General features: G+C 40.9%; 1 long non-coding RNA gene across 2 annotated transcripts in view; it reads left to right on the top strand.

Moving 5' to 3' along the window:
* The window catches only part of LOC138441811 (uncharacterized), a 68,502-nt gene that overhangs the window by 22,147 nt on the left and 28,526 nt on the right, over positions 1-17,829 (top strand). The window contains exons 3-4 of one of the 2 annotated variants that reach the window (XR_011257437.1): positions 9,873-9,943; positions 15,485-15,657. This is a non-coding gene — a long non-coding RNA (uncharacterized lncRNA). Of the gene's footprint in view, positions 1-4,537; positions 5,939-9,872; positions 9,944-15,484; positions 15,658-17,829 lie in introns of those variants that run through there. The other variant, XR_011257438.1, reaches the window with a different exon arrangement.

The following is a 17,829-nucleotide window of genomic DNA, read 5'->3' as shown; positions in this document are numbered from 1 at the left end:
GGCAATATACAGCCTTGATGTACTCCTTTCCTGATTTGGAATTAGTCTATTGTTCCATGTCCAGTTCTAACTGTTGCTTCTTGACCTGCATACAGATTTCTCAGGAGGCAGGTCAGGTGGTCTGGTATTCCCATCTCTTTCAGAATTTTTCATAGTTTGTTGTGATCCACAGAGTCAAAGGCTTTGGCATAGTCAATAAAGCAGAAATAGATGTTTTTCTGGAACTCTCGCTTTTTTGATGATCCAGTGGATGTTGGCAATTTGATCTCTGGTTCCTCTGCCTTTTCTAAATACAGCTTGAACATCTGGAAGTTCACGGTTCACATACTGTTGAAGCCTGGCTTCAAGAATTTCGAGCATTACTTTGCTAGTGTGTGAGATGAGTGCAATTGTATGGTAGTTTGAGCTTTCTTTGGCATTGGCTTTCTTTGGGACTGGAATGAAAACTGACCTTTTCCAGTCCTGTGGTCACTGCTGAGTTTTCCAAATTTGTTTTCATATTGAATGCAGCACTTTCACAGCATCATCTTTTAGGATTTGAAATAGCTCAACTGGAATTCCATCACCTCCACTAGCTTTGTTTTTAGTGATGCTTCTTCTCTAATCACCTCTAAATATGGTTTCTGGACATCTCTGATTGCTTTGTAGAACAGACATCAGAGAAATTCTTGCCTACTCCTAGTTGTTTTCTGGAACTTGCTCTGCTTGTCTTCTAGCTCCAGTCACATAGTTACTGTGGGACCTGCCATGTGACAAGAGTGTGACTCTACCCAAGACTCTAGCTCTAGGGGTGAGAAAGGTATATACTTGAACTTTGGGCCAATGAGACCTTACTTTGGGATTTTTAGAAAGAGTTCTTTCAACCTGTCTCATTATCTGAAGCGCCAAGATGTATGACTCTGGAGCTCTTAAGGGCTATAGTTTTGCTTTGTATAAATTACGGGCTTCCAGTAAAAGAGAAGAATGAAGGCGTACACAGAGAGAAACAGTGACAAGATAATATCCCATCAGTATTGGAGTCTCTGGTTCCAATAGTTCCTGGGCTCCAACTATATCCAACATTTGCCTAGCCTTGGAGCTGTGAGATACCTATGGCTGTGTGTTAAATGGCTTCAGTCATGTCCGACTCTTAGAGAACCTATGGACTATAGCCCACCAGGCTTCTCTGTCCATGAGATTCACCAGGCAAGAATACTGGAGTGAGTTGCCATGCCCTCCTCCAGGAGATCTTCCCGACCTGGGAATCTAACACATGTCTCTTGTGCCTCCTGCGTGGACAGAAGGGTTCTTTACACTAGCACCACTTGGGAAGATACTTCCAATAATTCTCTCATTTTGTCACCCAGAATATAAACTAATTAATACATTGTGATCTCTTTTGAGAGCTCCCTGAGATGGGATTTATTGCTTGAATTCAGGACAACCAGAATAGAGAATGTTAAACTGCAATGAAATGTCTCATATTTTAACATATAGTTTCTAAAATATGTTTATCTGAAGTCTCCACTGGGAGAGAGCACAATATAATAGGAAGATTATGTGCTTTGGAGTCAGACTTGGATTTGAGGCCAACTCTATATTTACTAGTAGAAATTGTTACTCTAGACAGTTGACTGCACTACTCTGAGCCTCGTCAAATGAAGATAATAGTACCCACATTAAAGAGTTATTATCACATGGTGTAATGAATAATGCATTAAAGGACTTGACATAGAATCTGGTTCAGCATAGGTACTTGGCATTCCACATTTCACTGAGTCAAAGATGATATCAGATGTAGTAGGTATCATGATTTGGGGTATCACTGAAAAAGGAAAACCCAGTTAATCTGTGACATACCATTGATGATATAAGGCATTCTGATTTTAAAACTTTGAAATTATAAAAATAAATCCATCTTAGAATTGATGAAATGCAGTATATTTATTGGGCACAGATGATATGAGCAATAATGTTAGGCACTGGTGATACGAGTGAACAAGACTGATATAGCCCCTCAAGATGCTAGGGTCTAATAATTAATACAATTCAGATTTTCAAAAGGACTCACAATAACCTTACATGGTAAATTCCTGGCTTTCAAAACTGCCTAGGACCAAGAAGTAAAGCAGGAGAGAAATACTAGACTTTAATCCTCTTATATGTTGTTAGATCCTATAGCAGTTATATTTTCATGCTCTGCATACAATCCAAAACAAATTGTCTGCTTACAATTAAAATCCTGCTGAGTTTCCAAGAGCCCGGCCCCCAGGGAGCTATTTGAACACCATGTCTTATCCACAATGACGCAATTCTACTTTTAAGGGACAATTAAGGGGTTTCCTTGTAAGTCAGGCCAGACTTTCCCCAAAATACATGAAGGAAGTGCCTAGAAAAGAAAATGTTTGAGGCTTGTTTTCATACTGTCATTTAAGAAAAACAATTTCCAAAAAGGACTGGATTAAAAAAAAATTAAATTTGGAAGGCTTGTACTTTTATAGCCCTTTGCAGCCTTTTAGTAGAACAGAACATAGTCCCTTAGGAAACTTAATATAACAGTAACCAAATGTCCTTGTTAAGCAGCCATTTATTGGTCTATTAAATCTGATCTGAACTGTGATATTTTGCGGTAAATCTCTTCAACATAAATTGCTTAAGATGGGCTTCTTTAGGCATCTACCCCACTGGAGATGGCTTCAGCATCATCCTAGAAAAGACAGATGTATTTGCATCTTCCTGGAGAACTCTTCCAATAGGGGAGATCTAAAAAGAATGTTTTCTTTGTCTCTGTTGCTTAGGAAGAGTTAAAAATGGTTTTAGAGATCATTCAGCCCAATTTTACAGATGAGATGGAGACCAACAATTAATTATTCATTATAGGCTAGGTGCTATCTTAAACCCTGAGGTTGGAGGATAAATAAGATATTTTCTCTGTCCTCAAGGCACTCGGCATCCAGTGGGGATAAGAGATCAGTAAATAGAGCAAGGTAAGTGCCAGGCAACCGAGTGAGCCCCCCAAATGAGGCTGGCAGTTGTGAGAGGAGAAGAAAATAAGGAGCCAGGATTCATTCAGAGAGTTTAAATGTAGAGACTGTAATGAATAGTCTTAGAGAGTGACGAGAACAAACAAAGGACTTGGGGGCACCTGGAGAGGACAGCAGGTAGAGATAGTGTGTTACAGTCTGGTAAGAACTGGATCCTTGGAGAGCAGCCTTTCAGCAGGGGCTTCAGCCACAGAGTCACAACAGCTGCCAGAGAAAAGGCACCAAAGCCAGGAAAAAATGCCCCAGCCTCTCTCTGCTCAGTTTCCTAATTTTCCTTTGGTGCTTCCTATTGTCTGAATCCAGTGGAAGCCAGATCACAAATGTGATGTAACCTGACAGAGTCAGCCTCCTGAAGCATAGAGGAGGGCAAAGTAGAGCAGAAAATAGGTCCTAGGAGAGGGTAAATTGAGACTAACCAACACATCTGGCATTCAAGGTTTCTTCCATGTATCTGTACATGTGCACACACACACATTATTCATTCGTTTAGCAAATAATTTGAAGTACCTACTATGAAATAATAGAGATAAAATCTGCTAAAGACAGTTTACTTAACTATGGAGATGAAAAGGTAAACTAAATAAATACCGTTTTACCCTATGGGCTTTCTATCTAGTGAAAAAAAAGACAAAATAAATAATTCATAAAGCTTAATGACTATTATGTTAAAGAGAGGTCAGGGGGCTTTGGGAGTATAATAAGTGGGAAAGTAGCTAATCAAATCTGGGCCCATAGAAGATTCCCCTGAGAAAGTGACCTTTAGATTGAGATCTGGAGATGAATAGAAGTCAGCCACCTAGAGGAGTGAGTTCCAGAGAGAGGCGTGTTCCTTGTGGAAAGAGTGCAAAGGCCCAGAGGCAACAGTGGGCATCAAGTTCAAGGGTCTGAAAGACGTTCAACATTCTTGGACCTTGGAGCATGAGGTATTGAAAGATGAGACTGAAGTGACGATCACAACCAGATTGTTTGAGGCTACATGTTTCCAGATTTTGATCCTAAAGGCAATGAGGAATTATCTGAAAGCTTTAATTAGGTTTTCTCCACGTTCAAAGGGTCGCTCAGGATGTACGTTTCTGTTGGCCATCCCGACTTATGGGGACATGGGCACGGGTATGCTCAAGAGATGAGTCCTAAGGACAGTAGGAGCCACTCACTGATAACAATTAAGAATGTTGTTTCAAGTGGAGGAAAGAGTATATCCAAAGGCTCAGGGACAGAGCAGAGCAGAATCCAGGAACATTAAGTCATTTCTACTGATGGAATATTGACAATGAGCGAGGAAGTTGGTGAAGTGGTGGGACAGGTTAGAGATGACTGAGTTATTCCCTTCGTCCCGTGTGCCCTGAATTTCAAGGCCTTCAACCCTCTTACTGCCACTGGTGCTTATGCTTTCATCTCTTACATGGTCAATACCTGGTACTGGAATTGCTGAGCCCAGGAGTAGACATATGTTTCATTTTTAATAAAAGTTCTCAAGTTCTCTCTCTCTCTCTTGTGCTAATTCCTGTGTCTAGAATCCTCTTTCCACCATCTGTTGAAGAAAGCTGCTTGATAGCAGCTGCAGAAACTGAATATCAAGAGTGCCAGGGCAAGACAAGAGGATGGCCAGCAGGCAGTAGCCAATTTGGAGCAGGACTGGGGAGGCAAGTCAACAGGAAGAGGACGTGCAATGCAGAACAAGTACCAAAAGCGCTGATGGTAATTTCAAGATGGAATCTTGGAAACATGGAGCTTCTGAGAGCAAGTTCGTTTCGGATCACCACATCCAGTCAGCTTCTTCAGCGTGGTTTTGTACTCGCTTAGCTTCCCTAGTGGCTCAGACGATAAAGCGTCTGCCTGCAATGCAGGAGTCCTGGGTTGGATCCCTGGGTTGGGAAGATCCCCTGGAGAAGGAAATGGCAACCCACTCCAGTATCCTTGCCTGGAAAATCCCATGGTCAGAGGAGTTTGACAGGTTAAAGTCCATGGGGTTGCAAAGAGTAGGACACAACTAAGCAACTTCACTCACTCACTCACTCAACCACTCACTCAAAGCTGCAAGTCTCAGTACTTGTTGCCTAACCACCCAGCTGTGTTCTTTCCTTTGAATCGGCTGTGACACCTGAACATCGTTTTCTTCATTAAGTGGTGTGACAGGCCCTGTTGTAGTCTGGTGAATGGAATGTAAACTGGTACAACCATTTCAAAGAAATTGTGTGACGTGTATGGCAGACCTTTCATATGTCAATATTCTTTAATCCAGGGATTTCCCTAATGATAATAGGTAATTGTGCCTTGCTTTGTTGCTCAGTCGCGTCTGACTCTATGTGCCCCCTGGCTCCTCTGTCCATGGCAATTCTCCAGGCAAGAGTACTGAAGTGGGTTGCCATGTCCTCCTCCAGGGGCTCTTCCCTACCCAGGGGTTGAACCCAGGTCTCCCACATTGCAGATTCTTTACCATCTGAGCCACCAGGGAAGCCCAAATAGGTAATTATTAATCATTAATTTTATGTGTCAACTTGACTGGGCCAGAGGGTGCCCAGATACTTGAACAAGCATTCTGGGTATTTCTGTGAGTATGTTTTTGGATGAGGCTCACGTTTAACTTGACGGATTAAGTAAAGTAGGTTTTCCTTGCTAATGCAGTGAGCCTCATTCAATCAGTTGAAGGTCTGCATGGAACAAAAGGCTGAGGACTTCCTGCCTGACTGCTGTTAGCAGGGGCATTGCATTTTTCCTGCCTTTGGACTCAAACTAAAGAAGCATCTGCTCTTACTGGGTCTCAAGCCTGTTGGTGTTCAGGCTGGAACGGCACCATTGGCTCTCCTGGGGCTCCAGCTTGCTGACTGCAGATCTTGGAATTGGCAGCTACCATAATTGCATGAGCCAGTTCCTTTAAAAAAAAATAAAAAGGAAAATGAAAAAAAAAAAGTCAATCAGTGTTCTATTGGTTCTGCTTCTCTGAAGAATTCAGATGCAATTATCAAATACTTAGTATGTACAGGCAGTGTTTTAACTGAATTACATATTAGAACAGTTACGTCTCATTAAACCATATGCGATAGATACTATTATTATTGCTATCTTATTGGTGAGGAAAAAGGTAAGGAAATTGAGCAGATATACCATGCCCACACTTGCACATCTGGTAATTTGCAGAGCAAGAGTTTAAACTGAGGCAGTCTGACTTCAGAGCGGGCATGCTTAGCACCATGCTTCATGGCCTTTCCAATTTATGTAGATAAGTGTATGGGTTAAGATGTACACGCAAAAATATGCAGTAGCATATTATTTATCCTAGGGAATATTTTGGTACTTTTTAAACATATAATTGACTTACAGTATTGCAAAATCTTAAGTGTTTAGTTCAGTCCATTTTTTTCATACAAACATAGATGGTGTGTCTGCCACTCACATCAAGCTATAGAACATTCTTCTATCCCAGTAGTCTCCTGCTTCCCTCTTCCTCTTTAATAACCCATACTCAGAGGTAATCACTACCCAGCTTCCATGTACATAGACTGATTTTGCCTATTCAACAACTTCATATAGATAGAACCATATAGTAAGTGCCTTCTGTGATTCTTTCATTATGCTTAATGTTTGTAAAGTTCATCCATTTTTGTGAATATAAATGGGAAATGGTAACTCACTCCATTACTCTTGCCTGGAAAATTCCATGGATGGAGAAGCCTGGTAGGCTACAGTCTATGGGGTCACAAAGAGTTGGACATGACTGAGCGACTTCACTTGCCTTCTTTTTTTCCTGTTACTGTTTCCAATTACATTGTACACATTTTTCACAATGTTTCACATCCATCCTCCTGTTGATGGACAATCATGTTGTTTTTCCAGTTTGGGTCCATTATGGGTGAAGTTATATATATTTTTGTACGTGTCTTTAGTGTATACATGGGCTTCCCTCATAGCTCAGTTGGTAAAAAAATCTGCCTGTAATGCAGGAGACCCCGGTTCAACTCCTGGGTCGGGAAGATCCCCTGGAGAAGGGATAGGCTACCCACTCCAGTATTCTTGGGCTTCCCTTGTGGCTCAGCTGGGAAAGAATCTGCCTGCAATGTGGGCGACCTGCTTTTGATCCCTGGGTTGGGAAGATCCCCTGGAGAAGGGAAAGGCTACCCACTTCAGTATTCTGGCCTGGATAATTCCATGGACTGTATAGTTCATGGGGTCTCAAAAGAGTCAAACACAAATGAGCGACTTTCATTTCACTTAGTGTATATGTATTTTCATCCATATCCTGCATCTTGGTTTTCACTGATACTGAAAACCAGTTTTCCAAGTGCCTAAACTAGTTTACAATGATACCATTAATGTATGAGAGTTCCAGTTGTTCCATATCCTTGATTACCCTTGATATAGCTAGTCATTAACTTTAGCCATTTTGGTGGTTTTATGGTGGCATCTCATTGTGGTTTTATCTTCCCTTATGACTAATGAAATCAAATACTTCTTAATGTTCTTACTATTTGAATAGGATTTTTGGTGCAGTATTCCAAGTATTTTTGCCTTCAAAAAATCAGGTTGTCTGTGTTTTTTTTTTAATTCATTTTTAAAAGTTCTTTATATATTGTGAGAATGTGTTCTATTTGTTGGATTTGTGTTATAAATAATAGCTTCCAGTCAAACTATGGCTTACTTATTCACTTTTTGATAAACAGAAATTTGTAACATTAGTATAATCCATTTAATCATTTTTATAGCAAGTTCTTTTGCATCCTATTTATTTTGTGTCCTTTAATACATGTTAAAGTCAGGATATTATTCTTCTACATTTTATGCTAGAAGCCTGATTGTTTCAGCCTTTACATTGAGATTTTTCACCCACTTTGAATTAGTTTTTGTGCATCCTTTGAGGCTGAGATCAAGGATCAAAGTTCAAAAAATGGACCATAAGGATACTCAATTTGCCTTGCACCACTTGTGGAAAACGTGCCTTTTTCCTACTGAACTTCAGGGTTGTAAATCAAGTGCCCCTATATGTGGGGATCTATTTTTGGATTCTATATTCTGTTACATTGGTCTACTTTTCTAACTTAGCACCAGGGCTATGCTGGCTTAATTACTGTAGTTTTATAATAAGCCATGAAGTCTGTTGAGATCCTTCAGTTTTGTTCTTTTTTAAAAAAGATTACTTTGCTAGTAGATTACTTTATTTTTTTGATGTCCAATAATAAAGAAATAAGTTATAGCACTCCTATAAAAATGCAGTAGTATGCATCCATAAAAGTCAAGTTTATAAAATTTTAAATGATGTGGGAAAACACATAGGAAATAATACTGAGTCAACAGAGAAGGACATAAACTTGGAAAACCTATATGATCTCAATTATGTAAATGGAAAATACATTAAAAGAGGATGAAAAGTAAATAGGCCAGCATGGAAACCATGGCTGTCTCTTCAAAGTGAAGTTTTAGATATCTGTTTCTGTTTTCTTGTTTGATCTCAGACCCATTCACCACTTTAGTAATCTTGATCGTAGTATAAAGAGCCAAGCCTTGCAAACTACATTTCTCATAATCACACATTCTTGCTTGCTGTCACTCTGTTAGGATTGGCCAATGGAAGGCACTAGACAGAGGTGCTGGAGAAGGCAATGGCACCCCACTCCAGTACTCTTGCCTGGAAAATCCCATGGATGGAGAAGCCTGGTAGGCTGCAGTCCGTGGGGTCGCTGAGGGTCGGACACGACTGAGCGACTTCACTTTGACTTTTCACTTTCATGCGTTGGAGAAGGAAATGGCAACCCACTCCAGTGTTCTTGCCTGGAGAATCCCAGGGACGGGGGAGCCTGGTGGGCTGCCATCTATGAGGTCGCACAGAGTCAGACACGACTGAAGTGACTTAGCAGCAGACAGGGGTGGGGTTGGGAGGGAGAGAGAAGACAGGGCATTTCTCTGCCCCTCCTCCGTCTCAGGCAGAATTTCCAGGTGGCAATGATTCCGTGATTATTTCATCTCCCCCTGGCAACCCCTCCCTCTCTGCGGCCCTGCTTCTCAGTCTGATCCCATTTTTTTCCTTCGTCCTGCTATCCTTAAGGGTGACAGTGGGTTTCTGCTAATTTCTGGGTTGCTCCTCTATCCACTGTACCTTTAGTTCTCCCAAGACACATAAAATGAGTTTCTCCTATTAAATTTCCTCTATTGAATTACTTGGCCTAGCTTCTGTTTTTCTAACTGGACCATGACTGACCTGGTAATTATTATTTTCTTAATGGTATTATTTTACATTTTTAGAAATTTGCTCAGCTGTGCATAGATGGCTATCATAATTTTTTTCTTCCAGTTTTTACCCAAGATGCTAGAGAGGGAATCAAACCTTTGGGCAATTTAAAAATTATTGAGGGTCTACTGTAGGCCAGGTACAAAGCTATCAATGAGTTGGCCACAAATGATTGTGCTAGGTGCTATGGATACAAAAGCTACAAAAGATGCTACACTTGGACTGACTTGCTGCTAAAACTCTTCTGATATAATTTTCTTTGTTTCTCACTTCTATAATCACAATAAGTAGAAAGTGCATCACATAGGAAATGAAACAGAATAAACGCATTTTTTTGAACAGAAAGGATAAACCTGATTTGTTTGGATCTTGGAATCATGTAGAAAGGGCAAGCTTGATGTGTTAATTCTTGGGAAGGAGTCTAGAGACAGAATAATCTGGACTACAGAGAAAGGGATTGTGAGGGAGAATGTGAGTCTGGAGTGTTTTTTCTGCATCAGCTGAGTTCTCCTGAGCGTTGAGCTAGAGACGGGCAGTGCCTTCTTCCCATTATGTCTTTCTGCTTATATCTTAACTATCCTGTCAACATAAACCCCATAGTGTCGTCATTTCGTTTATTTGTTTCTCAGAAGCTGGGGAAAGATAAACTGAACTCTACAGACCATCAGAAAAGCAGGCTCTGGAGGCAAGCAGTGGCCAGGTGGGTGTTCCATCAGGGGTGGAGTCATATGGTGTCTCTCCACTCTCCATGCTGTACATCTCTGGCAGGACCTTAGGACTCAGTCTCTCCCTTTCAAAAGCACTTACACTCAGAGTGACTATGTGTGTGTGTTAGTAGCTTCAGTCGTGTCCAACTCTTTGCAGCTCCATGGACTGTAGCCCATCAGGCTCCTCTGTCCATGGGATTTCCCGGGCAAGAATACTGGAGTGGGCTTCCATCTCCTCCAGGGAATCTTCACGACCCAGGGATCAAACCTGGGTCTCTGCACTGCAGGCAGATTCTCTACTGCCTGAGCCACAGGGTGATGTCTAAAGAACCTGGGATTTGGACTCAGAATCCCTGAGTCTTGGTTGAGGCTCTTTAATTCTCTCTCTCTCTCTGATACAAACAACGAGTATGTCATTTATTCTGTGAACCATAGTTCCTCCATCACTACAGTTGGGGATAATAACACTCACCTAACAAGGCAATTTGTAAATCAAATCTGCTGCTTTCCATGATTTAATAGCTCCTTATGTCCCTGTGGTGGCGGTGGCTTCCCTGGTGGCTCAGGTGGTAAAGAATCTGCCTGCAATGCAGGAGACCTGGGTTTGATCCCTGGGTTAGGAAGATCCCCTGAAGAAGGGAACTGGCTACCCTCTCCAGTATTCTGGCCTGGAGAATTCCATGGACTACATAATCCATGGGGTTGCAAAGAGTCGGACACGATTGAGCGACTTTCATTTTCACTTTCCCTTTCTATCTCCTTGTGGAGACAGTCCATGGTCCTTACTATGACATATGAAGCCTTCATCTCACCCTGTACTTGCTGCTCTTTTTTCTTATCACTGTCTTCTGAGTCTTGGTGACTTCCCCATACCTAAAGACTGGCATGTTTCTCTCAGTGATTTCTCACAGCCCTAAATCCTTTACTACATAAATCATTTTCTCTCATGCAAAACCCCTTTCTCTATGGTCTGGATAGCAAACTTCTCCTCTTACTTGAAAACTCACCTCTTACTTCTTGGTTGTCTTCCCTTTGTTTTGCACGCCTAATTAATTACTTCTTTTGGCTAATCCACTTCATCTCTGCAAACCTCCAATAGTAACTGTAACTGTTTATGTGTCTGTCTTCCCTAAAGGACTAGGAGTGCCCATAGTGCATCTGTCTTCCCTAAAGGACTAGGAGTGCCCATAGTGCATCTGTCTTCCCTAAAGGACTAGGAGTGCCCATAGTGCATCTGTCTTCCCTAAAGGACCCATGGTGTAAATTTTTGTATTCTCTGGGACAAAACCATTAGTTGTCCCATAGAAAGAGATGAGTAAATATAGACTGAATAAATAAACACAATTTCAAGAGTTGAGAGGTGAAATATTTCTGGTGAGGTGTCAGGAAGTAGCAGAAAGGCTGATGAAGAGGCGAGATGGATTCTGATTCTGGTTTCAAATCATCCAACAACCCCGTCTCTCTGGGTCTTGATTTTCTCATCTTAAAGCAAAAATATGGAACCAGATGACTTTCTTTAAGGTCCCTCTCAGCTCAAGTATCTTCTGCCTGTCCTTCCCTTATGTAACACAGCAGAGATTCTAGCTGTTTAGCTAAAGAATCACATCTGATGGCAGTTAAAAATAATGAAAAATTAAAGTACAACAAACTTTGATTTGGGGGAAAGATGCTGTATTAGACAAGAAAATCTAGTTTTAAGTGTTATGTCTGCTACTTCCTAAGAACAGTACGATTTTGCTTAGATAAGTCCTTTCTTTCCTGGGAGCTTTATCTTTCTTGTTTGTCATGTGGGATAGAATAAAGGCTCCACAAAATCCATGTTAAAATTAAATTAATACATTTTAAAACTCTCAACCAAACAACAGAGTATTATTATTTTCATTATTACCTCTCACCAATTTGGAGCCTTAAAAGATCTACCTTGAAAACCAGAGGAGCTTTTTTAGATGATTTCTTAAAATGGACCATTGATGTTAAATTACTGGCCAGAAATTTTCACTCTAAATTTTGTAGTCAAAGCCTTTTTTACAATGTTCACCCTGCCAACTGTTCACTGCTCAGCTGCAGCCTTCAATTGCTTCAGCTTTGAAGTTAGACATGAATTAAACTGTCTCCAGCTTCAACATTTGGAGGGAAATTATTCAGTGGTAAATTGTCTCATAAACCCTGATCAAATGTACCATAAAACCAACACAGTGGACAATGTAAGCTGTATAATAATTTCTCAGTGACACTGGATGGAGCATGAGGGCTTCCAGAACTCAAGAGAAGTTGATACATATCTCCTCAAATAAAGCAGTTTTTCTTCTTAACTGTTACTTCACTGAGAATAAGCTGTCAATGGCATATGTCAATATACTTGGATTTGTGTATATGTTAGTTCATGACCCATATGATTCAGGCACCAAAAATATAAAACAGTTCATAATGTTTTCATGATAATGAGGATTGAGAAGCAAATAGTTTTCTTGCACCTTTTCACCCCAGGTTTTTCTCAGAATCCAACAAATGACCTATAGCTAAACTTTCTGGATAATATAGACGATTCAAAGCAGATGCTCAGTTGTCTACATGGGCTGGACCACTCATCACTCCTTGTCCCTATTAAGGGTACTGAGAAGCACCGAGCCAGATGGATTTAGAGTCACAGAGCACCACTCTGCAATTCCTGCCAAGACCGTAGAGTTGTAGGGTGAGGAGAAGGAAATGGCAACCCACTCCAGTGTTCTTGCCTGGAGAATCTCAGGGATGGGGGAGCCTGGTGGGCTACTGTCTATGGAGTCACACAGAGTCAGACATGACTGAAGCAACTTAGCAGCAGCAGCAGCAACAGGGTTCTGGAATGACCTCAGAGAGGACCTGGACTCCAAGGTAAGAGACTAGATGACTTCTTCCCTTATCTCCCACCCAACACAACCTTCCAGAGGAGTGGGAGAGAGAAATGCTATCCAGGGAAGAGGGAAAGGGAAAGATGTGGGAATCATTTTACAGTTTGTCAGAATACAAATTCAGGTGGGACCTCCTTAGCAGTCCTGTGGTAAACACTCTGTGCTTCCAATGCAAAAGGCTCAAATTTGATCCCTGGTTGGAGAACTAAGATGCCACATGCTGCATAGCGTGGCCAAAAAAATAAAGATTGATTTTTTAAGATATAATTTGTGCAACTAGTCTTTTTAGCAAAATAGCACTGAATGTATTGCTTGGCCAGTACTGCTTTCTATTAGTGATTCTGTTTTCATATACAAAATATGTAATATTATATGATGGTGAAGGGCTCAAACCCTGAGATCAGAGAATTTGGAGCCAAATCCTGATTCTGCTATTTATTAATTCTGTGACTTTGAACAGGTTACAATGACTCAGTGATCTCAATTTTCTCATCTCTAATGGGAGATAATCTGAAAACTTACCCCATAGGGATGTTGTGATGCCTAATGGAATACCACCTATAAGGCACTTACAAGCATGCTCAGCACTTAGACTTTCCCATTGCATGTTAGCTGCTTATTTCTCTGCTTTGTGAGCTTCTCAGGGGCAGAGACTATGGATTCATTCATACAATAAGCAGTTTTCAACCATGTATTATGTGCCAGGAATGGCAAAGATGGGTAACACATCAGTGCCAACAAGGGACTCAGCATCTAGTGAAAACAAATAGGTGCCATTCTACAAATACTATATACCATGTATGTGGGTGATTTTAAGGGACCCCAGTGTTGTAATGAATAATTCTGCTTAAGAGACCTAAGTAAGACTGAGTCTTGAAGTTTGAAAACCATATGCCAGATTAACAAGGCAGAACATTCTAGGGGAATGTATATTTTCTCTGTGTTAGAAACTTAAATGTATCAGTGTGTGTGTGTGTGTGTGTGTGTGTGTGTGTGTGTGTGTGTGTGTGTCTGTCTGTCTGTCTGTCTGTCCGTCTGTCTGGGTGTAAATGCATATATATTCAAGATTGAATATATTTCAGTCATGATTATATGTTTGCTGATGTGTCACTTTTTATTCTATGTATTTCATTCAGTTCAGTTCAGTTCATTCGCTCAGTCATGTCCAACTCTTTGAGACCCCATGAATTGCAGCACGCCAGGCCTCCCTGTCCATCACCAACTCCCGGAGTTCACTCAAACTCACGTCCATCGAGTCCGTGATGCCATCCAGCCATCTCATCCTCTGTCGTCCCCTTCTCCTCCTGCCCCCAATCCCTTCCAGCATCAGAGTCTTTTCCAATGAGTCAACTCTTCACATGAAGTGGCCAAAGTATTGGAGTTTCAGCTTTAGCATCAGTCCTTCTGAAGAACACCCAGGGCTGATCTCCTTTAGAATGGACTGGTTGGATCTCCTTGCAGTTCAAGGGACTCTCAAGAGTCTTCTCCAACACCACAGTTCAAAAGCATTAATTCTTCTGTGCTCAGCTTTTATATAGTCCAACTCTCACATCCATACATGACTACTGGAAAAACCATAGCCTTGACTAGTCAGACCTTTGTTGGCAAAATAATGTCTCTGCTTTTTAATATGCTGTCTAGGTTGGTCATAACTTTCCTTCCAAGGAGTAAGTGTCTTTTAATTTCATGGCTGCAGTCACCATCTGCAGTGATTTTGGAGCCCCAAAACATGAAGTCTGAGATATTTCATTAGGTTTTAGGTAAATACAGGTTTATGATTTTTCCATCTTCTTGGCAGAATTCCTTTTAATTATTATTTAGTATTCTTTACTTCACTAATCCCTTTCTCCTTAAATTGTTTTTGGTGTAATTCTAATATTATTGTACCCACTTTATTTGACTCATATGTGACTGTTAACTCTTGTTTCATACACTTAGTTTTGATCTTAGGGCCATTGTGTCCTGGCTATGTCTCTTTGATGAGGCATTTAACAGGATGTCTTAAAAATCCAATGTGATAATCTCTAGCTTTCAGCAGAGGAATTTAATTCACTTATAATCAACTTTATTATTACTTTTTGTATATATTTCTACCATTTTTTTGTAATTTTCGTTTCTCATTAGTGATAAATTGCTTTTAGTGGTTCTTGAAGCAAGTATCTATAGGTAATAAATACTCTAGTTTTTTGTGGGTGGAGAAGGCAATGGCACCCCACTCCAACACTCTTGCCTGGAAAATGCCATGGACAGAGGAGCCTGGTGGGCCGCAGTCCATGGGGTCGCTAAGAGTCAGACACACTGAGCTACTTCACTTTCACTTTTCACTTTCATGCATTGGAGAAGGAAATGGCAACCCACTCCAATGTTCTTGCCTGGAGAATCCCAGGGATGGGGGAGCCTCATGGGCTGCCGTCTGTGGGGTCACACAGAGTCAGACAAGACTGAAGCGACTTGGCAGCAGCAGCAGCATATGTCTTTTTCTTAATCTTTGTTAGATTGAATTGTATCCTCTTCCCCAATTCATATGATAAAGCCCTAAACTCCACTACATCAGAATGTGACTATATTTGGCAATAGGACCTTTAAATGGTTAAGTTAAAATGAGGCTATTAGCATGAGCTCTTATGCAATCTGATTACCCTCTAGGAAGAGAAAATGTAGACATGCAAAAGAGGTACCAGGAGTTTATGTGCCTGGAGGACATGTGAGGACATGTGAGGACATAGCATGAAGGCAGCCATCTGCAAGCAAAGGAGAGAGGCCTCGGAAGACATCAAATCTGCTGATACCCAGATCTTGGACTTCCAACCTCCAAAACTGTGAGAAAATAAATTTTGACTGTTTAAGTCAATGTGTGGTATTTTACTGTGGCAACCCTAGCAATATACTAATATACCTTTGCTTGATTGTCACACAGGGTATAGAAGTCTAGGTCAGATCTTTCCCCCATCAGCACTTTGTAGGTATCTGTTGAGTTCTGGCAGAGATTGCTGCTGCTGAGTAACCTGCCATCTGCCTCGCTATCATTCTGTGTTAGACAATCTGTCCGTTTTTTCTAGTAGTTTTGGATATTTTCTTGGTATCCATAATGTTCTGCCCTTTGTGTGTGAATACAGTTCAATTTTTATTTATCTTTAGCCTTCCTTGTGTTTCAAAGTCCAGTGGTCTATCATTCATGCTGTAAAAATTCTCATCCATTATCTTTTCATATACTGCTTCTCCACCCTTGTCTAGAAGAGGGTCAGTAACAAATCACTTGACCCAAATCCTAGTTGCACATTTGTCTGTTTCTTTCGTAGAGCATTATACAAATCATAGCCCCAGACAATGGGTGGTATGACTTTAAGCCTTTCTTCATGGATTGGAGAGTCCTGCCTGAGACTCTAAATTTTAGCTTGTGAGATTCACTCGGTTCCCTGCCACATGTGGTTCTCCTTGCCTCAGAAGCTCAACTACTCAGTGTTGGCTGGCTAGGTGAAGAGCCTAGTAGGCCATACCTTTAGCCCCTGATTATTGCTGTATTTTGGTTCTATTTCTGGACCACAGAGATGCTTATCTTTTTTTCTCAACCACAGTTTTTTTTTTTCTAATTTTTCTTTTGAAATATTTTTGGATTCTCAGAAGAATTTCAGTGATAGTACAAAAAGTAACTGAATAACTTCCACCAGCTTCTCCTAATGTTAACCTCTCATATAACACAGGTTTTTAATGTTTTTTTCCTTTTTGTAGTTGATCTCTCATTTTTGGGTATTTGGCACTCAGGGACACTGGAAGCATGAACTCATCAAACCATATTGACCAGGAATCTGGCCAAGGAATCTTCCCATTGACTAACCATTTAATCATCCACCCATTCATTCAATAAGTATTTATTAAGCACTTATTTTGTTTCAAATACTATTTTAGGCACAGAAGTTATAGCAGTGATGAAAATGAGCAAAAATTCCTGCTCTGTGTTGTTAAAATGTTAGTATTGGAGACAGAAACTAAAGATAAAAATGGTAAAATATGCAGTGTAATATATTATAGTGAGTAAGTACTAAAGTGAAAAAGCATGGAAAGAGGATAAGAAGTACTGGGGGCAGGTAGGGGTGTTCAGTTCAGTTCAGTCACTCAGTCGTGTCTGACTCTTTGCAACCCCATGAATTGCAGCATGCCAGGCCTCCCTGTCCATCACCAACTCCAGAGTTCACTCAAACTCACATCCATCGAGTTGGTGATGCCATCCAGCCATCTCATCCTCTGTCGTCCCCTTCTCCTCCTGCCCCCAATCCCTTCCAGCATCAGAGTCTTTTCCAATGAGTCAACTCTTCACATGAGGTGGCCAAAGTATTGGAGTTTCACCTTTAGCATCATTCCTTCCAAAGAACACCCAGGGCTGATCTCCTTCAGAATGGACTGGTTGGATCTCCTTGCAGTCCAAGGGACTCTCAAGACTCTTCTCCAACACACAGTTCATAAGTATCAATTCTTCGGTGCTCAGCTTTCTTCACAGTCCAACTCTCACATCCATACATGACTACTGGAAAAACCATAGCCTTGACTAGACAGACCTTTGTTGGCAAAGTAATGTCTCTGCTTTTGAATATGCTATCTAGGTTGATCATAACTTTCCTTCCAAGGAGTGTCTTTTAATTTCATAGCTGCAGTCACCATCTGCAGTGATTTTGGAGCCCCCCAAAAATAAAATCTGACACTGTTTCCACTGTTTCATCATCTATTTGCCATGAAGTGATTGGACCAGATGCCATGATCTTCGTTTTCTAAATGTTGAGCTTTAAGCCAACTTTTTCACTCTCCTCTTTCACTTTCATCAAGAGGCTTCAGCATTAAATATAAAGTTTGGGGAAGTCTCCACTGGGAAGGACAATTGAGTGAAGACCCAAAGAGGTGCTGTCATGAGGCATATAGATATCTGGGGGAAGAGATCAGCCCTCAAAATAACCTGAAGAACTAGGCACTAGAGCCCCAAGAAGACTGAAGTTCAGAGG

This window comes from Ovis canadensis, chromosome 1 (assembly GCF_042477335.2).
Source record: "Ovis canadensis isolate MfBH-ARS-UI-01 breed Bighorn chromosome 1, ARS-UI_OviCan_v2, whole genome shotgun sequence".
NCBI classification, from domain to species: domain Eukaryota; kingdom Metazoa; phylum Chordata; class Mammalia; order Artiodactyla; family Bovidae; genus Ovis; species Ovis canadensis.
Note: the sequence above shows the minus strand (reverse complement) of the source record. Positions and strands in the feature narration are given on the sequence as shown.